At 42.0% G+C, this 24,659-nt stretch overlaps 1 pseudogene across 1 annotated transcript; it reads right to left on the bottom strand.

The window, feature by feature from the left end:
* LOC308287380 (myosin heavy chain, fast skeletal muscle-like) lies at positions 1 to 23,323 on the bottom strand (annotated as a pseudogene). Its single transcript has 32 exons — positions 23,102 to 23,323; positions 22,241 to 22,384; positions 20,267 to 20,423; positions 18,191 to 18,218; positions 17,988 to 18,102; positions 17,774 to 17,866; positions 17,616 to 17,679; positions 16,189 to 16,287; positions 15,474 to 15,577; positions 14,757 to 14,895; positions 14,143 to 14,261; positions 13,099 to 13,248; positions 12,775 to 12,945; positions 12,313 to 12,616; positions 11,927 to 11,994; positions 11,186 to 11,273; positions 9,794 to 9,911; positions 9,555 to 9,678; positions 8,306 to 8,442; positions 7,898 to 8,153; positions 6,067 to 6,309; positions 5,777 to 5,953; positions 5,536 to 5,681; positions 5,326 to 5,416; positions 4,850 to 5,239; positions 3,881 to 4,007; positions 1,411 to 1,529; positions 1,116 to 1,312; positions 834 to 1,017; positions 576 to 741; positions 333 to 457; positions 1 to 193 (listed from the first exon to the last, which is right to left on the bottom strand). The product of its transcript is annotated as a myosin heavy chain, fast skeletal muscle-like (transcript).
* Between the last annotated feature and the right edge of the window lie 1,336 nt (positions 23,324 to 24,659).

Here is a 24,659-nt window from a genome sequence, read left to right as displayed (position 1 = left end):
TCAGGGTGTCGTTCCTGCTCCTGACCTCAGAGTCCAGAGTGCTCTGCATGGAGTCAATCACCCTCTGGCTGTTCCTCTTGATCTGCTCCATCTCCTCGTCCTTCTCCGCCAGCTTCCTGTCCACCTCGCCCTTGATCTGGTTGAGCTCCAGCTGCACACGAAGAATCTTGGACTCCTCGTGCTCCAGAGTACCCTGAAATGTAACACAGGATCAATGTGTTGTGGGACCTTTTAATGTAACATTGATCAAATACTGCTACGCTGTTGGAATTATAAAACATGTTGAAAGAAACGTAAAATATAGACAATTGTGTTGTTCATTTAGGTTTTACCTCGGCTTCCTCTAGGGCTGTCTGGATCTCTGACTTCTCTGTCTCCACCTGTTTCTTGGACTTCTCCAGCTCATGGATGCTCTTTCCAGTCTCGCCGATCTGTTCAGTCAGGTCTGAGATCTCCTCTGCAAAATAATGAATGAGGAACCTTCCAATCAGCAACAATTTTGAATTTGCATCTGAATATAGTTGTAGCCTGCTTTTTAAACTGTTATTTAAAAGAATGATGTAGAGAAAACCTACGTTGCAGGTTCTTGTTTTCACGCTTCATGGTCTCCAGTTGGTCCAGAGACTCTTCATATGAGTTCTTCATCTTGAACAGCTCAGTGCCGAGAGAACGAGCCTCTTTCTGAGCCCCTTCCAACTCTGCTACACCCTCTTCATGTTTCTGCTTCCATTCTGCAAGGACCTGCGCATGACATTGCACATGACATGTGTAATTTACCCCACTTTAAGGAGACAAGCATTATTTGGGTTTTAAACTAATGAATGTCAAAGCACCTTATCAAAGTTCCTCTGTTTCTTGTCGAGGTTGGCGGCTAAACCGTTGGCCCTCTCCACATCAATCATGAGGTCTTCCACTTCACCCTGGAGTCTCTGCTTGGTCTTCTCCAGAGAGGCGCACTTGGAATTCACAGCCTCGATTTGCTCCTCAGCCTCCTGAAGACGCTGGGCCAACTTCTTCCTGTTGATCAGTGTTGAATGGAATCAAATTTTATGAGCAATATGTTGTATAGTGAGTGCTGGTACCTGACGGTGTGATAAAGAACACTGATCACTTACTTGGCCTCCTCCAGCTCCTCAGTGCGCTGGACAGCATCAGTCTCATACTTGCTCCTCCACTGACACACCTCAGCGTTGGCCTTGGACATTCCACGCTGCAGCTCTGCCTTGGCTTCCTGTTCTTCCTCAAACTGCTCCCTCAGGAGGTCACAGTCATGGCGGGCTGATTGCACAGCATGGGCAAGGGCATTCTTTGCCTGTCAAAAGGAAAATGGACAAAATAATTTCAGCTGGACGAAATTACAAATAAAAACTAGACAACAAAATAAATTAAACGACAACAATTGCTCCTTACCTTAACCTCCTCTTCAATGAGTCTCTTCAACTCCTCAATCTGCTGGGTGAAGGCCTGCTTGCCTCTGGTGAGCTGAGAGACGAGTGCTTCCTTCTCCTCCAGTTGACGAGAAAATTCACCTATTTGGAAATTTGAATTATATGTTTCAAACATTTCAAAGAAATCTCAGTCTCAGGATAACTGTTGCTCAAAGCATTATGTCTAATAATGCCAATTTGCTCAAGTACCATCATTCAACCTTTATTTATTCTCGAAAAGACATTGAAGTTGCCCTCATTTGCAGTGCCATCGAGATACATCACAACACAACATTAATATATACAAAACAACAGACAATATAAAGTAAACTTAAAAACAATTGCAGACATTTGTTGGTAGGTTGTCAATTAAAGATTTAAATTGACCGTATGTTATGGGAGAACATATCTTAAAATGTAGTTGAAGCTCATTCCAGGTGGTTGGGGCATTACAGCAAAAGGCTGTCTTCCCCAGTTCTGAGTTTGCTGTGGGGACCTTTAATGTGAGCAAGTCACTGGAGCGTGTCCTATATGTCACAGGCTTCCAATCCAGCAGAGATCTAATATACATAGGTAAAGACCCATCAATTGCCTTAAAAATTTACAGGTACCAGTGTTTGTTTCGCCTGTCAGTCAATGAAGGCCAACCCACTCTTTCATACAAGATACAGTGATGAGTCCTATAATTGTCACCAGATATAAATCGCAAAGCAGAATGATAAACTGTATCCAAGGGCTTAAGGATAGAAGGAGCAGCATTTCTATAAATAACATCACCATAGTCCAATACAGAGAGAAAGACTGCTTCGATAACCCTTTTTCTACAAGTTACTGGGAAACTAGCACTGTTCCTATAGAAAAAAACAATCTTTTGTCTTAATTTGCAGGCAAGATTGTCTATATGGCATTTAAACGTAAATTTCTCATCAAGCCAGATTCCGAGATATTTGTATTCCGAGACCCTCTCTATTTTTGTTCCATTTGAGGCAGTAATGCACAGGCTATTATAATCAATGTCTCTGGCCCTAGAGAATAACATATACTTAGTTTTGTTTGCATTAAGTACTAGTTTCAAACTTTTTAGAGAGTTCTGAAACGCATTAAAAGATAGCTGTAAAGCTTCTATTGCAAGCTGGACAGAATCTGCAATACAATAAATAATCGTGTCATCAGCATAAAAATGGGCTTGACAGCCATCTAGCGACATAGCCATGTTATTAATATATAAAGTAAAAAGAGCAGGGCCCAAAATCGATCCTTGAGGGACACCTTTTGAGATGGGTAAGAACCCTGACTGGGCTCTCCCAGCCTTCACACACTGGGATCTTCCCGACAGATAACTCTGAAACCAGCGGCATGTGTTTCCATTAAACCCAATGCTTTGTAAAGCACGTAGCAGCAGTGAGTGATCCATGGTGTCAAATGCTTTAGAAAGATCTATAAATAGTGCAGCACAGTGTTTCGGCTTTCTTTTGTTCAAAGCAGAAATAATAACGTTTATAATAACGGTAGTGGCTGTGATTGTGCTGTGTTTAGCTCTAAAACCTGATTGCAATGGGGTTAATACAGAGTTATTTGATAAAAATATTTTCTGATCTGATTATTGACCAGTGACTCCAGGGTTTTTGCTAAACAGGAAAGTTTGGAAATTGGGTGGTAATTGTTTGGGTCACTTACATCTCTGCCTTTGTATAATGGTGAGACATGTGCTATTTTCCATACATTTGGAACTATACATGTAAGAACAGAGAGATTAAAAATATGCATAATATACTCTGAAATGAATGGAGCAGATCATTTAAGAAAAAAGGGGTCCAAACAGTCCTCCCCAGTTGACTTTTTGGCATCAATGCAAAGTAAGGCAGTAAAAATATCATTATAAGAAAAAGGCTCCAGGGAGAAATGAGAGTCATGCCTCTCTACATGAGCGACATGCCTCTCCACGTCCGCCTGAACATTTCTGGAGTCACCATGAGGCAAGTCCTCGTTCTCAAAAAGGTGCCCAGCAGCAGCAAAATGCTTGTTAAAAGCTGAGCAAATATCGCTGTGGTCAGAAAACACACATTGATCGATGTGTACATGTGCAGGTACAGAGGTAGATTTTTTATCTCTCGTTGAATTTACTATCTTCCAGAATTTGGCTGGGTTAGAATCACAGCCAAGTATGGCCTCTAGATACTAGTCTGATTTAGCTTTTCTTACAGCCGCCATGAAGGTATTTCTCAAATTTCTAAAAGTAAGCCAATGAGAGGGGTTTCCTGATTTCTTGGCTAAAGCCCAGGCCTTGTTTTTCAACTGGAGCATAGTTGATAGTTCAGAAGTGAACCAAGGATTAGTCCTAGCCTGTATTATCTGCTTTTTAAAAGGGGCATGAATGTTTACAATAGAGTTAAAAGCTTGTATAAAATCGACAAACCATGTAGACAAAGTAGACTTTTAAAATGGACATTTACCGTTCTCTGTCAATAGTCTCGCTCTCTGAGCTCCAACATCATTGATCTGGCGAACGTTCTCATCACTTTTGGCCTTGATTTCACTAAGTTGGTCCTCAAGGGTGCGGCACATCTTCTCAAGATTTCCCTGTAAATGAACATTGGACATACTCAATCATCGTTTCTTTCCTGATTGGCTCCTTGCTTTGGTTTGAACAGTAATGCCACTCGAGAATACATGTTTTAATTTGTTTAATCCCTGTGGGACAGAAAACCAGGGCAGATTGTTTTCATAATGGAAATGGATGAGGGGAGGGGGTATTTTCATTGCCTCATTATTACTATTTAATGTACCAAAAGAGAAACATCTACTTGATGTTAATAAAAAGGGAAGACAAAAGTACAGTAGTTACATTGCAAAACAGGGGTTTGCCCCCCAAAAATACATGTTTTAATTAGTTTAATCCTCTGAAAAAGTTGGAGGAGAGATACAGAGAGAGAAAGCGCAGTGCATCTTGGGTAGGAAGTTGTGGAGTTATAGGCTGGGCTGTCAACATAAAATGTATTTTAATTGTAATTCTGCCCATTTAAAATATATTACCCAATCGAAACTCTTAGTTACATTGGTATGGTTCATGTGAACTAGTCTGTTGAAGCTTATTCACTATAATGATCGAAATCGCTATGACCCCGCTGCGCCGTACTGCGCGCCGGCCGTGCTCCGCATCACGGCACCGTGGTGAAGACTGAAGCCACTATCTCCCACTGCATAACTCCACCCCCAGTAGCGAAAAGTGAATGTGTTTTTCTGGTTGGCCAGTCAGGGAGTCTCAGGGACCAATCAGAAGGCTGACAAACGTCAATTGATGGTGAAGCCCTGTTTACTGTAATCAGGGCCCTCGATTGACCTTTCTGAATTATCAAAGGCGGAATGAAAATGTAAAAAGTGTTATCTCAAGAATGATACGATAGACAGGCATTCCTTCGTACCTTTGCTTTAGCGACGGCCTCCATGTTGCTGGAAAGGTCATCGATCTCCATCTTGTATTCACTCTTCTCCTTCTCAAGTTTCTGCTTGACTCTCTGGAGGTTGTCGATCTGCTCGCCAAGCTCCGCCACGCTGTCCGCCTGCTTCTTACGGAGAGCGGAGGCGGTGGCCTCGTGCTGCAGCGTGGACTCTTCAAGGTCACGACGCAGCTTCTGGAACTCAGCCTCGCGCTTCTTGTTCATCTCGATCTGAGCGGCGGTGGCTCCACCGGCCTCCTCCAGCCTCTCGCTGATCTCCTCCAGTTCCCTGGAGAGGTCGGCTCTCTGCTTCTCCACCTTGGCACGAGCGGCCCGCTCTGCCTCGATCTCCTCCTCCAGTTCTTCAATACGAGCCTTTTCAAATGAATGGACGTATATTAAATTCCTAATTTACACTCATCATCATTGTGATTTTAAAGAAGAAGAAGAAAAAGAAATACCTGGAGTTCTTTGATCTTCTTCTGCAGCTGAGCCCCCAATGACTGTTCGTCCTCAATCTTACTCAGAAGTTGGCTGACTTCAAAGTCCTTCCTGTGGATTACAGAACAGCATATTTTAATGGATGTTTTTTTTTTCTTCTCCATGGCATTTCATAATATTATCAATATGAATTATTATTATTAATTATTCATAGTGTTGGTCCACGTTACTTCTTTAGCTTCTCTTCAGACTGCTGCTTGTCGTTCTCCAGATCCATGATGTTCTCCTGGGCCAGTTTCAGATCACCTTCAAGCTTTCTCTTGGTTCTCTCCAGGTCCATGCGGAGCTTCTTTTCTTGCTCCAGAGAACCCTCCAACTGCACAACAATATATTTGTCTCATTATTCAGTTACAACAATAAACGTAGTAAACCGTATACGTTAAAAACCTCCAATTGACTTGATGAACCCACGTCGTCAACTTGCTGCTCAAGCTTGGTCTTGGCCTTGGTCAGAGTGTTGACTTTGTCTTCCTCTGCCTGCAGGTCATCCAGGGTCTGCTGATGGGCCTCTTGGAGTGCCTTCTTCTCCTTGGTCAGCTTAGCAAGACCTTCATCTTGGGCGGCCATCTCCTCGGTCAGGTTCTTCACCTAAATAACATGAAGGTTGTTGTTCAATAGCTTGATAAGACAGCCAGAGTGTATAATGGTGAATGGATCATCATTGCTCTATAACTTTACAGCTAGAGTGTACAATGTTGTACCTTGTTTTCAGTGGCGTGTTTCTCCTTCTCCACTTTAGCCAAGGTGAGCTCCAGGTCATCGATGTCCTTCTTGAGCTCAGAGCATTCATCCTCCAGCTTCCGCTTTTTGGCGGTCAGCTCAGCGTTCATCTCCTCCTCGTCCTCCAGTCTCTCCGTTGTCTCTTTGAGCTTTGCCTCCAACTGGATCTTACTTTTAATAAGACCCTCGCACCTCTCCTCTGCATCGTTCAGAGCCTCGTCTCCCTTGTGGTCAACGAAAAAAGTGAAAAAATAAAATACACGAGGGAGGAAACACGTCAGCATTTTTTCTGGTAGAGATATACTTTTGCAGTTGCCCGTTTTAGGGGTAGGCCTCCGACAGACATTAGATGCACAAGCCTCTAGCTCGCCCTTGGGGGAGGCAGAGGAGAAAGCTTTGTCCAATTCATTCCCTATGGCTGCCTCTAGCATGGAATTCTCTTGCATGCCTCTTGGCTTAAAGGAGCATGAAACCCCGCCTCTTAATTAGTTTTATGGGATTTCAAAACATGAAAAGAAATCTGAAATGTAGGCGTGGTTATCTGCTGCTGTGGGGGGAGGGGCGGAGTAATGCGCAAATCATTGTGTTCTATCAAAGAGAAGCTGTCCGGGCCGTCCGGCGTCTGCACTTGTTGCATTTGCATTTCGGAAACAAAATTTAAAAACAGCCATTGGAGGTGTAAAAAGTATAAAGTTTCGGCAACTCCACTATAACCAGGAAAAATGTGCTGTGTGAGCTTTTATCCATGGTTTTTTAACGTTTTCCAGCCGTGCTCTCAGCTCTGTGTGTGGAGTGGATTATCCGTGGGGACAGCCGGAGGCTGATGCAATGGATGCTACGCTACGCTGTCGGCTATTTTGTGACTGTGTAGTATGTGTGTGTGTGTGTGTGTGTGTGTGCGTGCGTGTGACACGTGTTTGTGTGTGGTGACAGTGCGCACACGCACACAAACGAAAAATAGCCGCGCCGCTTTCGTGACGCGTTGTGAGCTTGTAGATCGGCTATTTTTTACATTTACCAGTACATTTTGAATCCTGGACGTTAACTTGTAACAGAGTGTTTCTACATTGCAGTATTAATATACTTCCAACATGTAACAAGTGTTACTTTCCACCACTGAGTCGAACAGCAACAGCCCTGCCCCACGGACCACGGTCGAGACAGCAGCCGCAGGCACAACAGTGTATTTAGTGAGCGGTCTGTTGACGGAGTCCCTGCTCTGCTCTCTGGCTGTAAGCAGCCTACAGTGAAACCACGCCCCCCATTGATACAAATCTAAAGCAAACATTAATATTAATTAGATAAGCCGCGTCACGCCGAACTAATGGTACGCGGTGAGCAAATATTTAATGAGTGGCGCGAAATATTTCTTCTCTACCCTGAAACTGGAAGAACACAGAAATAGCTACAGAGACAGCAGAAAGCTCTGAATCCACAAGCATATGGACAAAATGAACCATATCACTACTCCCTATCACAAGTGACTCATTGATATAATATATATTTATAGAAAAAGTGATTTTGTGTTTCATGGCCCTTTAAGGCAAGCTTGCTTAGTTTAAGCCAAGACAAGCTAGAGGCGGCCATATGGAAGGAATTGAACGCTGCCCTCAACCCTTATCCCCCAAGGGCAGGCTAGAGGCTTGTGCCTCTAATGTCTGAACGCGGCCTTAGAGAGCATGGTGTCAACAAGCACAGCTTTGCGATCTGAGGGAAGTAATTGTTAAATTAGTCCCCTCAGGAATCTGAAGAGAAAAAATATTGATTCCGTGGAGAACAATCCTGATTTTTGCAGAGAACAAAACAACTCACTGATGCAGCTGATGTCTGGAGGTTGTTCCTCTCCTGGGTAATCGCCACCAGTTTCTCTTCCAGCTCCTTTTTTTTGGCCAGGGCAGCGGCCAGGTCAGTGGTCATCTTCTCGTAGTTCTCCTTCATGTTTGATAGTTCTTTCTCCATCTCAGCGCTCTGCAGGAGAGGCTTGATCTTGTAGTAGACCTTCATCCATGGCCAGGTTTTGACGTTCATGAACGACCGGATGTTGTATTGGATGGTGAAAACGGCCTCTCTGTGGGGAAAACGGTCGAAGTGTGTCATGATTGTGGACAGTGATAGAAGAAGTGCGCTGTTCTTATAGTGGTTTGATGTTAACAAAATCGTATTGAACAGTAAGTGTTACAAATGACACTAAATATTGAATAAAGGATGTTTTCAAAGTACCTCGTTGCCATCATCTTAACAAACTGCTTCCTCATGAGGTAACCTCGTGCGAGAGCCTGAGTCATTGTGACCAGAGAAAACAGCTTCTCATCTCGCATCTCCTCAAGGACACCCAGCAGACCAGCTTTGAAGAACACCTGAACACAATGTTACAAACACTGGAACTAAACACCTTGATACAATGTCAGAAACACAGTAACCAAACAACCGTAACACCTACTGAATACAATGTTACAAACACTGTAACTAAACAACCGTAATATTTGCCGAATACAATGTTACAAACACTGTAACTAAACTACCTTCTACCACTTTTTCGAGTCACGTGTTCAAATACTGGATTCTGATTGGCTAAATTCCGGAGGTTATGAGAGGACAACTGCCGCAACGTTGTGTGTCCGAGATCAATGCGGATCAATGCGCCTCAGTGTACATCCGGGGACTTCAGGAGGTAGTTTCCCCCAACCAACAAATGAAGGTCGCAGCGGTCCTATGTTTACTAACGTGCGTACTATCGTCGCCGATTTATTTGGATCCAATGCAATCCGCCAACTTTAAAGACCCTTTTCTCTGAACCTATGCCTTTCTGGAAGCGAACAGCCTCTATTTACGGCCGGAACGGTGCTTTTAACTGACGTTAGCTTAGCTGTAAGCTAGACGCATGGATTAGTATGGAGTTGGCGCCATCTGTTGGTGAGTAGAAGATGTTGTTGGTGGAACTATCTGCTGTCTCGCGGAAGTTTTATAGGCAATAATGATTGTAACTTAAGATCCTTGCAAGTTACAACTATGTGTTTTCTTTCATGTATACGGGAAAAAGTGGTAGAAAAGCTATTTACCACTCGGGGTCGGACATTATGCTCTCATAATGTCCTGAGTGAGGTTGTTATCGGACGAGGCTGCGCCTCGTCCGATAACACCCTCACTGCGGACATTATGAGAGCATAATGTCCTCTCACTCGGGGTAAATTGCTTACGTAACATCTACTGAATACAATGTTACAAACACTGTAACTAAACAACCAAAACATCTACTGAATACAATGCTACAAACACTGGAACTAAACAACTGAAGAACAACTGGATACAATATGTTACAAACACTGGAACTAAACAACTGAAGAACAACTGATACAATATGTTACAAACACTGGAACTAAACAACCTGAACACAATGTTACAATCAATATAACTAAACAACTTTTAATCCTCTCTGGATAATGTTAAACCAGGTTCACAGTGTGTTTACCTTGGTGTGTCCAAACTTGTACTCATCAACGGGCACATCAATGGACCCAAGCAGCTTCTCTGAGGCTTTCTTGTTGTCCATAAACGCGCCATCAGGACATGCGCTGGCATTCAGTACTTTGTACCTGATTTGTAAAGATTCACGGTCATTTTGCGCTGATGTTCAGTTTGTAAAAGTGAGGAATTTTGCGTTAATAGGTCTGTATTTAGAAGCTGCTGGGAAAAAAAAGGAATTGATACCTCTGCTTGAAGTCAGCGTATGGGATTCTGCTGGGGAAACCCTTTCTGCAGATCCTGATGCCCTCCAAGACACCGTTACACCTCAGCTGGTGGATAACCAGGAAGTTCTCCATCAGGCCTGTAAAGATGAAAATAATACTACATTAGAATACATATGGTTACACAATGGTTAATTATTATTAAGAGAAAATAGTTACACACTGGCCAATGTAGCATTAAATGCAGCTCATTCTCACCCCCTCTGCTTCACCCTTCCGACGCATTCCCAACTCGCTATAAACGACGGTGCGGCTCTGTCGTTTATAGTGGCGTGAACGGTAGCGTCGGGTGGCTGGTAAACCCTTCATAGCGATATCGAATCTCGCTTCGGGAACTACTTTTTTTTCTTTCTTCTTAGACCACTGGCCATACCCAATTCGTCCAACCCTTGACACAGTAGGCTTACCCAAAGCGTCCCCTCATCCGGCACAGTACAGTACTGGACAAGGCGTCGGTTGTATGACGCTTTAAAGGTGAGAATATGTTGAATGAGAGTCTTAGTGCGCATGCGCAGACACATGTTTACTTAATAATGTAACTACTGTCAGTGGGACGTGAAGATACGCACGCGGCCTGTGGCGGCCATACGGAGAAGCACACATCAAGTTTCACAGCTGATAATTCCAGCAGCTTGTACAATCAGCGCTACAGCGTGGGGTTCGTGTTATGATCAGAACAGAACTGGGGTTCTTCCGAGCCAAACCAAGGTTATCTGGACCAAGCTTGACCCAGTAGACGATCATAAAAAAGGGACCCAAACTCTGGGGAATCAAATGGATATACAAGCAGCAAGCACGCACATGACTTTCTGATCGCATGGATGGTGCCATAATTGCGGTGGTCAAAGCAGAGGCAGGCAAGTCAACCTTCCTTGCGCCATCATAACATTAACAAAACAAAACAAAGGTTGTATGTTTGCATAATTTATTAAGGTTTAATGAGACATGAAGCCAAAATCATATACTATTAAAGTATTAATGTTTAGGCCACTGTGTGGCAGGGCGCGCAAACAGTTCGCTAGTATTGCGCCCACTTTTATTCACTTTTTTTTTTTTTTTGGCAAGCGATACCTCTGCATAAGTAGATAGTTATTATTTAGTTAACTCAGGAACAGATTGCATCTGTGATAAAGATGAGCCCAGCGCTCACTTAAAATGGTGTAATTATCAGTTGGGTGCACCGTGCACATTGCACATACAGTATCTCATCTGCAAACACGCATATGACGTTCATTATAATATGGCCGATAAATTAATTGATTGGCCGGTAAAATAAAATCCTGCCGGCCAAGGTGGACGGCCCAAAAATGCCTAGCGGAAACCCTGACGTGCGTGCGTGCATGCGTGTGTTTACCTGGAGTCTTGGTCTCGTTGGGAATCAGGCAACGCACAAAGTGAGGATGCGTGCGATGCAAGTTGGTCATCAGCAACGCCAAGTTTGCCTATTGAGACATAAAAGAGACAATTTATTTAGGATTACAGTAACTTATTAGTACAAAGTGATACAAACACATTGCCTGCCAAGGGTTAAAAAAAATCTATCTAATACATTTCAGGATTTTTACAAAAAATTTAAATGAAAATAGATAAAAAATTTAACATTTTTTGAAAAAAAGAAAAAAAAGCTCTTAGAAGATGTCCATTGCCCCCTTGAAGTTGGCAGAAAAATATAATCAACCCCAAGAAAAATCTATTTTTAGATTAACACACACAAACAATTACAGCATGTGGATGGCGGCCATTTTGGCGGCCATCTTGAAGAAGGTGTGCAGAAAGCTGATTACATGAATTATGTTTTTATAGTTTTTTTTATCAGCATCACAGGCTGCCCAGAGAGCAGTGAACACATTGCTGTCTCATATATTAGTGAACAGTGCCCCCCAGTGGCCAACAGCTGGGCAACAGCTGGGTACCCAAAAACGTATAAAAACGTTTTTGGCAGCAAATGAGTTATTTAATATCCTTCACTACAATTATTTGAACTCTTTAGATACTGCTTACTTTGGAGATTTAGATCTTTCTAAAACATACTATATTAACCATGAGGGAATTCAATAATATAATAATGTTAATAATAATGAATACATATTCTTACCCTGAAAGCACTAGACACAGTCTGCATAGCTCCACCCTTCTTCTTTTTTCCTCCTCCGCCGCCCGCAGCTGTTTATATTTGTCAGAATCATGAGTTATCATTAGTTATACATGTTAGAATCCTGAGTTATCATTAGTTATACACAAAGTACTCTTCTCTACACCAGTTTGCGTAGTTCCTCTTCAGTTGTTGTTTTTTTTTTTTTTTTTTTTTTTTTTACCAGGAAGTTGCCGTAGACCACTACCTCCCAAACACACAGTCACACAGTGGACCTGTGCGCTTTGTATATTATATTATATTATATTATATTATATTATATTATATTATATTATATTATATTAATATGAATTAAAAATACCACACATTATTATTATGAATAAACCTACGTTCAGGCTCAGGAGGAGGATAGAAGACGGACAGCAGTTTAATTGAAGACTTCTGGTACAGCTGAATGACAGATTCGTTAAGTGGGTCCTTGTTCTTATCCAGCCAGCCTGTGATGCTGTAGTCCACAGTACCAGCGTAGTGGACCAGGGAGAAGTGGGCCTCGCCCTTGCCCTTGGCCGGTTTCGGCTTCTCAAATGCCTTGTTCTTCCCAAGGTGCTGGTCAATCAACTTCTCAGCAAAGGATTTGTCCGTAGCCTTTGGGAACATGCACTGCTCCTCAAGGATGGAGAAGATGCCCAGGGGCTTTGTAAAGGAGACAAAAAGAGACAAATACATAACCAAAAACATGATATTAACATCATGTGCATTAAAGCCCAACATAATTGTATACCTCCTCAATGAGCACAATGCAGACAGCCAAGTCCAAGATAATACATGCAAATATAATAATAATTGTATACCCTCTCAATGAGCTCAATGCAGACAGCCAAGTCCATGCCGAAGTCAACGAGATCCCAGGGAATTCCCTCCTTCATGTACTCCTCTTGCTCCAGAACAAACATGGTGTGGTTGAAAAACTGTTGCAGTTTCTCATTGACGAAGTTAATGCACAGTTGCTCCAGCGTGTTGAACTGTGAATGGAAAAAAAAAATGAAAAAGGAAAAAAAAAAAAATATATATATATATATATATATATATATATATATATATATATATTATTCGGCAGTCTCTTCTAATTGTGACAAAAATAATTAGTCTCCCATTTAAAACAAGTCCATGCTTACATCAAAGATTTCAAAACCGGCGATGTCCAGCACTCCAATGTAGTAGTTTCTCTGCTGCTTGGTGTCCAGCTGCTCGTTGATCCTGATGACCATCCACAAGAACTCCTTCTCATAGATGGACTTGGCCAAGGCACTGACTGAGTTGTTGACCTAAGGAAATAAGAACGATGTAGGACACTCTTAATCCAGAACAATTAACAGTAAGCACGGACAACACGAGTTATACATCAAATGCATAGCAATAGTAATCTAGGATCATAGGTTAACCAAGACCGATCATCAGTCTAAACAGTAAAATCTCAAAACATCGATAATCTGAACATGGATACAGACTATATAATGCCATGACATATGAACCTGGCATCTGTCTACATAACAAAGCTATCTAAATTAGCCTTTGCATAAGTTTGCAAGGTCGTGAAGGCTAGAGCAAGTGCCACACGAGTAACAGAGGTGAATCGGCCCTCCCCACCCGGGCTTCGAACCCGGGCCTCCCGCACGAAAGTCCAATATCTTAAACATCCCTCCAAAGGGAGCTTCAAGGCTGAGGCTGCAACTCTCTCCGCCACACGTGCTAAGGTGGATCCTGAAGAGGTGAGTCTTCAGGTTACAGTGGGAGATTGGGAGTGAGTTTTCAGTTCTAACTGCAATGGGGAGTTCGTTCCACAGTTTGGGAGCCAGAGGGGAGAGGAGTCTGTCCGTTAGCGAGGATTCTGACAACTTCCCTGTGTTAGCTGATCTGAGTGAGCGGGAGGGGATGTAGGGCTCTTGTTTTTATTTTCTCTTTTACCAGTATAACAATTCTGTTAAAATAATGTCCAGCGGTGCAAGAAACTGCACATGTTTTGCAGAGTGATATGTTTTGTATGCTCTTCATATATTAAATAATTACATTAAATTAATTTGAATAATGTTGGAGGATAATTGTAATTACAGAGGGTGATTTAAGACACAGCAGAAGATATTTGAGTTCTTGTGGTATGCTCTGTTGGGAATATAAGGTGTGTATGAAATCAGAACATGGAAATCATGTAAATGACTCACCTGTGGCACAGTCTGTCCCTTAGTGACAAACTCGTTTCCCACTTTCACTCTGGGGTAGCAGTATGCTTTAAGCATCTCTGCTGAGTTCAGACCCATCAGGTAGGCAATCTTGTCAGCCTCTGGAATGTTCATACAATTTACAATTTAGGCATTTAGCAGACGCTCTTAATCCAGAGAGCGACTTAGATTAAGCAAGGTAAGCGGTGCTGACGTTGCGTTGGTCCGACCCCATTACTAACCCTATCCTAAACTACGTAGTAGGGGGTAAGTCACATGCGTAGAGATAGTCTACACGTCAAATCCGTAGAGTTAGTCTAAACAGTATAATATCAACAATGAAGTAATGGAAATATATTGAAAATTATATTTAGCTCAGTTAATTTAGAATATAAGTAATAAAAATACATGTGGAAAAGAGCAATTATTTTCATTTTCATTTTCAAATTTCATTTCTTAGTTAAAGATAAAGCTCACCTTCTGTGATAATGATAAATATGAATATCACTACTAATAATAATCATCATAATATAAACTAGAACGGCACTCTGTTGAGGTTCCAACTTGCACCATGTGCACAAGTAGGCCATACATGGCATAAGTAAGGTGCAGCTCACCCTCAGTGCCGTCAGGTTCTGCCTGTTCCTCGCGCTGCTTCTGCTTGAATTTCATGACTCCATGATGCATGACCGTACCGGTGAACTTGTAGATGTACGACCTCTCCTCGGGGGTGAAGCCCAGGATTTCAATGGCTTCCTGATGTCAATGAGCAGAGATGCATTTCAAAACATAGACATTAAGCATTCGATCAGGGGTCTTCAACATCTATAGGGGGTCCTCAGAGTTACTACAGGGGGGCCTCCAAATGTGTTATAGTATGTTTTTTTAACATTAACCACTTGAACACCAGCATCCCTATTCTGAGAGAAACATTACCCAAAAATAGCAGATCTACAAGCTTCGCCTCACACTGCGAGGTGTTGTGATCTTGTAGATCGGCCATTTTTTGGCAGAGGTTTGGTGTAGAGGGAAAAGAAGAGCAGACTACTGTATGTATTGACGGTTCAAGACAAGTGGTGTCTGAACATACACATTAATTCAACATAAACTGATGATATTGCTGTCAAACAAGTCTAAGCTGTCTAAGAATTCTATGAACATTTGTAATCTGCAACACAATGTTATACAATATGTTGTGGGAGTCCCTGCTTCATCTCTCTCTCAGCTAAGGGGTCCTTGGCCTGAAAACATTGAAGACCCCTGCATTAAACACTGACTGCAGTAGCACAGCGAGTGCATTAGAAAGATAAAAGGATAAGGTTGTTTTCACTGACTTCAGTAGCGTCCAGCTCGACCTTGTCGTCAATGCTGGCCACAGTGATCACACCCATGCTGATCAGAGGGAAGTCGTAGGGGTTGGTTGTGATCAGACACATCTCTGAAAACGGATGAAAACAGGGCGACATTGTGTTTTTATTCACTCATTTATGTTATCACTGCATCGTCAGTGCTTAATTTATAAGGGATTATAAATCCTTATTTTGAGTGCTCTCGTGTAATAATGTAATATTTTGAAATATGGACTTGATATTCATTAGCTGTATGCCATAAAAATTCAACATTTCAGCAAAAAAGATTTGGAATAATTCACCGAATGGCCAATGTATGTAGAATATATGAAAGTTTCAAGAAATATCTGAATGTTTCAAGTTTCAAAGTTTTACTTTTACACAATATTCAAATCTTTCGAGAAGGATCTGTATTTATGTAAACAAAAACTGACATGAGAGTCATGCAACAAAGCTGGTTGTAAATTGGCTATTTTGTGTGTGTGTGGCCCCGTACGACGGACAAGCAAAGTATACATTCACTACTAACTATGCAGTCACTCTGTGCAGAGGCTGATACGGTCCCGCCCCCTTTTCAGACTGTTTGCAAAAAGACCACGTCACCTAGTGTAACATAATGATATTTCCGGGCGTGTCATCACATCTTTACGTGGTGAGTAGCCTACTTTTTCCATCACTGATGGGCAGTAATTCCACTTACCGATGATGTCAGGTTTGTGGTTGGTCATCATCTGGAAGAAGATGTGGTAGCCTCTCTCAGCAGAAAGCTGGTAGGTTACTCTGGACTTCTCCAGCAGATCTGTATGGGTTGTACATAAGTCATCATCAATAATATAATAGTAATTAGTAACTAGAGATACTGTTCCTACAAAACAGTGTGGGTCCGCTCGTACTATATTCTGCAGCGTGCTAACTGTCATGTGAAGCTTAACCAATACTCCAGCTAACACCACTCCCAGATTTTCCGCATCTCATTGGCTAAGGGCCCTGCCTTTATACTGTCTGCGACGGAACTCACGCGACGGAACTCACTCTATAAATAATGAAGATAACATACTGGTCTCGCCTTTCAGGCGAGCCCACAACTAGACTAGAAAGATGCAATTGGAAATTGCAAGTGTGATTGCCGTAACGCAAATTAGCTTATTAATTTTGTCTTACCATGTGAATCTTCCCCATTCAAGGCAATGAGGAAAATTAATTGACTAATAGTCATATATGGACATCTCTGTGTCACTCCTTGTCCCTTTTATGCCCATATAGGGAGATCCATGATGTCATCAATATTAAGCCCATATCTTGAAAAGCCCATAAATAGACAGTCTCATGTGGTCTATGATGTCAGTCATCTCCATATTTGGGAAAAGTTACATTTTCAATGCCAATGGAGAAAATGTATTCACAAATAAATGTATATAAAATAAACATCGGGGCACGCATGCGTGTATTTTGCTTAGAGCAGGAGTCTTCAACAGGGGGTCCGCGACCCCTAGGGGGTCCGCGGAGGTACTGCAGGGGGTCCGAGAAATTATTGCTTAAAAAAAATCTAAAAATGTTTTTTTTTTTTTTTTTCACATTTATGTTAAAAAATAAATCATGATTCTGTCCATTTGAATAGCTTGAATACATGATTAATATGCAATTGACAGATTGTTGATATTACTGAAATTGGTTCAATAAGTAGTATGTTTAGAAATGGTAGTGGTACGGCCCACCCTGCTCGCTGTAAATTGTACATGTTTAAAATAAAAAATATGTCGTAGCCCCGACCCCTCCACCCTACGAGGTGGTAGGGGGTCCCTGCTCCATCTCCCCATCAGTTTGGGGGTCCCTGGCCTGAAAACGTTGAAGACCCCTGGCTTAGAGATATGTTATACTATATGTATATAACATATCTCTAAGCAAAATGAACGCATGTGTGTCCTGATGAAGCCGGTTGATTTGACGTATGGCCCAAGTGCGTCCCACCACAACTGTGGAGCGTGGCTCCATTAGGAGATGATGGTAGTTGGAATAAAGTCGGAGAAGTACAAGGTCGCACTGCAGGGGCAACCACACTAATAATTAACACTCAAAATGTAATACTGAAGGCATATATCATTTATCATCTGTGAACATCATACTTACATGTCTCAATATCAGCACTGGCCAGTCTACCGGTTCCGTTGAAATGGATTCTGATGAATTTACCCTGTTTGATAGAATAGCACATTTGTTGCATCCCTCTCTACACTGTGGAATTAAGAGCAGGTTTTTCTCATAAAATGACATTCGTTTACACTTACAAAGCGAGAGGAGTTGTCATTCCTAATGGTCTTGGCATTACCATAGGCCTCCAGCAAGGGATTGGCTGCAATAATCTGATCCTCCAGGGATCCCTAGAATGTTTTAGACAAAAATGTGGACAGACTTATTTTAAATTGAATTACTATATTGAATATAAATGCTTTAATGTTCAAAATCACTTATTTGTTAAAGTTTAAACCTGTATATATATACCTTGATTTTACCGCTAGATCCGCCTCCTTCACCACCTGCATTTGCACTTGCTGCTGTTGCAAAGTACTGGATGACACGCTTGGTGTTCACAGTCTTTCCAGCACCGGATTCTCCACTGGTTAGAAAAGCATACATTCAGAGAAATGCAGTTTGTCAATTTGTGTACAACGTTCTTTTTTATTTCTAGCAGATGGGAAACTTACGTGATCAGGACCGACTGGTTCTCTCTGTCTGTAAAAAAATACAGCAAACTATTAGCCACAATTACCAGTAAGACTCCCTAATCGGGAGATAAGCGACCGGCAGGTCGCATGTATACACTTTAGGCAACATCTGTAGGAGCAGTGTCCAGTGGACTTTTTTGCCAACAACATTAGTAGACACTGTCCACTAATGTTGTTGGCAAAAAAGCAACCCCATGGTGGCGCTAGAAAAGGGAAATGTGAGAAATCAGGGGCGGAGGTTGTGGTTGGCCAGCCAAGGAGTGTGTGTGCAAAGTTTGGCATGGATTGGGGCAACAGTGCCGGAGATAAGAGTAGGGCAAAAAGTGTGACGTGACGTGGCGTGACGTAACGTGACGTGACGTGACGTGACGTGGCGTGATGTGGCGTGGCGTGAAGGTGACGGAGAGCAGGACGGAGGGACAGCCGGTGGAGGTTTTCATAATAACTGCAGCTCCACAAAACCAATCCTACCATTATTATTATATATAATATTATTTTTTGCATAGTCCTGTGTACATTTGTCATTTCATGTCTCTATGAATTGAGTACAAAAGGACCCCAATGTAAACAAGCCATCAGGCTGTCTTGGGGGGTTTAAATATGTTAGTTACCATGTGTCTGAATTAACCAATAATCGATATGGCCAGGGTTGTAGTGGGGGGGGCACGCGTGGGCACGGCGTGCCCACACTTCTCTCACGTCGCGTGCACGCGCATTGACGCGCGTGCACAAGTGATGCGCGTGCCGGCAGGCTGGCTGCTGGTCCGTGTCATCAAGTACCTACAGTACCGCAGACAGCAAGTACAGAGCAGATCGTCCACCGATTGGTTGTAATATCGCCATGACAACCACCAACCAGCAAGCTGACTGTCCCTTCGGGCTATGGGATAAGACTCACTGACCAACCAACCAACCAACTACACTGTCTGTGTTTACTTCTTCAAACTTTTAGCGGTTCGTAGCCTGCAGCAGTTTGTTTGTTTGTTTGTTGTGAATTTTTGTTACCTTGGATTATCTACCCAAGTATTATACCAGCACTGTCTGTACAACGGCAACATGGTGCTACGTGCTACACGTGAGTAAATAAACATGTCTTATTCTTATTGGAGGGCTGGTTAGGTAAGACATAATGCCTATATTAACTATTATATTAAGCCTAAAACGGTTCTGTTATGCCGCCGTGCATTAACCATGTGAATTGTGAAATATCTCTTGTGTCTATAGGAAATATTGATATTATATTACAGGTCGTTCTGACCCAGCAATTGGTTGAAATAGGCTCGCCTGCCGTGCTGAAATGAGCATGATTGACACAGCAGATGGTAATAGAATATTTGAGAATGGATTAATGAATTGGAAATATCAGTTGTGCAGCTATTTTGCATGGTTTAGCTGATGATCTGGTCATCAAATTATTGGTTGAGTGAGAACCACTGGTCTATATCAACTTGTTGCACTAACTAGCATTGACTGCTATGGTCACTTTTGATTTGGACACTGTACTATTTTAAGTTTAAAGTCATTCGATTGAAAGTTATTGCTCTACATGCGAGCCATCTCGCTGCGGCCGTTTTGTTAGGCGACAGACAGGGAGTGCACAGAATGTTAGAGAGGCATGGGCTGAAGGGCCTTTTGGTGGACAATTCTGTTGATAAAGTTAAGGGCTCCAGCCCCCTTTGCTGTATGTGCGCACGTGCCTGGCGGCAGCGCATCACATTACAGACTGATCATTTCAATCCCACCGTTTCTTTGCAAAAACACATTTCTTTTAGAAAACATTTGTATTCTTCTTTCTCCTAGTTTTATTGTTTTTAATGTGTAAATATGGCACTTTATTATGGGGAAAAACTGGTGTATTTTCCTTTTTGAAATCGTTAAAATAGCGCATTTTTTAACACATTTCGTCACGCGATGCGCGTGCACATTGGCGCGCGAGCACGCGCATTGGCGCCGTGCGTCGGTGCGTGCCCACACTTCCAAATTTAGCACTACAACACTGGATATGGCACAAAACCATTATAATTCTATATGTTTTACATTGTCACCAGTACGTACCCATCAGCATGAACTGGTAAGCGTTGTCAGAGACAGAGAAGATGTGGGGCGGAGCTTCAATACGCTTCTTGCCCCTGTAGGCATTGACAACCTCCTGGTCGTACACTGGGAGCCACTTGTAGGGGTTCACAGTGGCACAGAACAGGCCAGAGTAGGTCTGAAAGGGGAGAAGAGAGAGAGAACATTAACATCACACAACAAGCCTCCTATCTGGGACAACGGATCAGAGCTGGGATTCAGGAGTCATCAAATGTGTCCGTGGCAAAGTTGAGATTTTCTATTTTTACACACCATTTAAAATGTTCTTATTTTGATCACAAGACGTCAAGTCTCCAGGTTTTCTTCAGAATATGTATGACACTGTGTACTGTACTAGTGTCATACTGTACCTAGGGCTGTCACGATTATGACATTTTACATGACGATTAATTGTCACTCCAATAATAGCGATGAACGATTTAATTGTGATTTTGTCGTTGACAATTACATTTCTGTTTGGCTTTTAGGCTTTGAAGTTGCACATGGCAATCATGACACATAACCTAAATATACAAAGAAAGTACTGACATAATTGACAATGTTATACTTAAAAAACAACATTGATAGTGGAAATAGCCGATCTACAAGCTCACAACGTGTCGCGATGCGACGCGTTCTGAGCTTGTAGATCAGCTATTTCCATTAGTTTTGAATGTGTTTCTAACTATATTAACATGTCTCAAAATGTAAACGATTATGACGATTATGCAAAATAATTGTGATTACCTCAAATAATTGCGATTTGACGATTGTCATAATTGTCATACCACTAGTACAAGTGTTTTTTTTTTGTTTTTGTTTTTTTGCAAGGCCCCCCCACAACTCTGAGATTGTACAAATTAGGGATGTGAAAAAAAATCGGAAATCGACGCGTCGATCGACTCACGCTCACCGCGACTCAAAAAGTACGAGTCGAAAAGTCGAAAAATATATATATTTTTTTATTTTTCAAAAGTTTTTCCCCCAAAAAAGGTTTTAATCGTTCAAAAACGTTATAAGCGTTAATGTTTTCCATATGTGAGAGGACCGTGTGTGTGTGTGTGTGTGTGTGTGTGTGTGTGTGTGTGTGTGTGTGTGTGTGTGTGTGTCTGTCTGTGTCGGAGACGAGTGCATGCCGCCTGCATGTGTTGTGCATTCGCATGCATGCGGCGCTAGTCAGGTCCGCGGACTACTGGTTGAGAAACACTGCTGGACCGTGCTGATGTGCGCGTCATAGCAGTGCGCGCTGACTTGCCTGACTGTATCTCTATGGACTGGATGCTTTTGTTTACCTCCTGCCTCTGTCTGCATGCACGCTTGACACGAAAGCTCGCTTGTAATGGCAGCGTCGCCGTTGTGTGCGATGATCACAAACCACACTACTCGTCGTTAACGTTAATGCGACACACCGGGGATATATGAGAGCAAGCGGTCAGCGCTCCCGCACGTTCCATGGACTTATTGTCACTCCGCTTCTAGTCTCTAGAGAACAGACTCCATGCTAACAAGGAAGAGCAATTATGTATTATCATTATTATTAGGGCTTTGATGCAAGTTCTGATGGGTGCAGCATACGTTGTGTTGTTTAAAGTAATGCGCCGTTGTGCTGCTCTCCTCTCAGCTGCTGCTTAGCGAAAAAAAAAAGTGAAAAAGTCGATCGACGCGTCGATTTTCGGCCGCGACGCGTCGATTCGCCAATAATGCGTCGATTAACATCCCTAGTACAAATGGAAGTTCATGGAACCAAATGGACCTGCACACTCAGAGTTACGGACCTGTTATGGCCATTCAGGGCTACCTGAATGTAATTTTAACGAAATTTTGACGAAAGTGTCCACCACAAGTCAGCATGGCGATGACCTCTGCTGGGATTACAGTCACAAGTTGCAAGTGGCCTCAACCAGTGAGCAAGGTGACTTCAGAACCATGAGTTTGCTTGCGTGTAGGAAACCTTACGTAGATCATCCATGCTGCATAACGCTCTTTGAGGTTATACAGGACGGTGGCTTCAGTGAGGTGGGTCATCATGGCCATGTCCTCAATCTTGTCATACTTGGGAGGGTTCATGGGGGTGACGTCAGCCTCAGGCACAGTTCTTTCCTGAAAAAAATAAAAACACATGTCTTGCAATTGTACTGGGTCACTATTTTTATTGTCACCTTCTTAAAATAATGTCCTACATCTTTCTTTTTGATATTTATTTATTTATTTTATAATTCTTTTGAGCGGTGCACACTGCTCCAAGGCTTGACACACACACACACACACACACACACACACACACACACACACACACGCACACACACACACACACACACACACACACACACACACACACACACACACACACACACACACATTCACTCAAAATGTTTATAACAATGTTAATGTCAATCTTTGTGTGATAGAAACTTTTTCTCCGTTTTTATATGAACCACTTGAACCCCTATAGCATCTATATTCTGAGAACTTTAGCCAAAAATAGCAGATCCACAAGCTCACAACGCCTTGCGCTAACCCCTCGTGCTGCGAGGTGTTGTGAGCTTGTAGATCGGCTATTTTCGGCAAAGCGCTTTGGTGTGGAGGGGAAAAAGAGCAGACTAAGTACAGAGTGAAAGGTCAGGTTTTTTTTTTAAGTATTGACAGTTCAAGTGGTTAAATATCTGAAAACACAAATTGACATGAATCCAAAATACAATAATGATTGTGCTGTCAAATAATGAAACTATATGGACTCTATGATAAAGTTGTGGGGGTCCCAGCTAAGGGGTCCTTGGCCTGAAAACGTTGAAGACCCCTGGCCTATACTATACATACCTCCTTGGTGGGGTTACCATCGTTGTCGAGGATTTCCACGGTGACTTTGGCACCGTCCTTCTTTAGGATCTTAGCCTTGAGAAACAGCTCCACCTTGTCGGCTACGTAGGCTGCAGTCTTGGCATCGAAGGGTTTGCTCTGACCCTCCATCCTCTCCTTCTCTGGCTTACGGAGGTAGATGGCAGCCTTGCCGTACTGCTCCATCTCGGCGTCCGTACTCATGGTGGCGGCCTTTTTCTGTAGACGGACAAACAGATCGATGGTGGTGGTGGAGGAAGTATTTGCATGTTAACATTTAGGCCTAGAACAAAATGTACTTGAGTAAAAGTACAAAAGTACTGGCATCAAAATGTACTTAAAGTAGAACAAGTAGAAAGTAATGATTGTGCAGAATGTCCTGGCTGTTTTTTTTATCTTTTGAAACTTAATAGCAGATCTACAAGCTCACAGCGTGTAGATCTGCTATTTTCAAATGGCCAAAATGCATAGGGCTGATGTGGGTGTGTGTTTTGTAATAATAATCAAAATCTACAAAGTAATTGTAGTGGAGTAAAAAAGTACAATATGTGCATCTGAGATGTAGTGGAGTAGAAGTAAAAGTAGGCCTACTGAAAATTGGAAATAGCTCACATATGTTGTGAGCTTGTAGATCTGCAATTTATGGTGAAGAGACTTGGTAGTATAGGCTGAAAAAGGTTGCACCAAGTACAGTGCAGCTCAGGTCCGTTTGACTAAGTATAAGTGTGATTAAACTGAAGTGACGTTGATGAATTCCAAATATCATCAAAGTATTCAGAGGCACTCCTGGAGGTCACAGCACCCTAAGGTGACACCGCACCCACTTTGAGAAACCCTGAAATAGATGGTGTTGATGCCTTTGCTGACAGAACATTAAGAGTATTCTTAATAGAAAAATGATGAACACTCACTTTTCCCCCTCTACCAGTAGAAGTGGAACCCTAACCCTTAAGTGTGGGGAGAGAGAAGAAAAAAAAACATTATTTTGATGACATTAACATGAGTTGAATGATGTAATACAATTTATAAACATGAATTGAATTAGATTATGTGAATCCTAATGTTCATTCTTGCCACACACCACTTCATAAGAGCGACATTTTTACATTTCTTAATAGTTCCACATCTGAAAGAGTCCATTATATAATTACACACAATGCAATTAACTGATGCTTGCTCATTCAGTTATATTTGTTTGTTTGTTAGTTAGTTTGTTAATGATTTCCAATTTTACCAAGTTATTTTTGTCAGTACAGCCATTTGTCTTTTTTTTTCACTTTCTTTCATTCTGTATTGAAGCAATGATAGATTTATTTTTCTTTCTAATACACTTGAATGAATTAAGGTTACATTCAGAGGTGGGTAGACTAGTCAAGCTGTACTCAATTTAAACAATATTGCTACTTTAAAATAATAATAATAACTCTTTTAGATGTAAAAATACATGCAATGCAAATTAGTATTTAAGTAATCATAACATTATTGAAATGTCTAAATTGAAATGAATGAACAAAAGCAAAATTCCAATAAGGCCCAAGCC

This window comes from Nannobrachium achirus (genome assembly GCF_963921795.1).
Source record: "Nannobrachium achirus genome assembly, chromosome: 6".
Lineage (NCBI taxonomy): Eukaryota > Metazoa > Chordata > Actinopteri > Myctophiformes > Myctophidae > Nannobrachium > Nannobrachium achirus.
The sequence above is the reverse complement of the archived record's forward strand: the minus strand, read 5'-3'. Positions and strand labels throughout refer to the sequence as shown.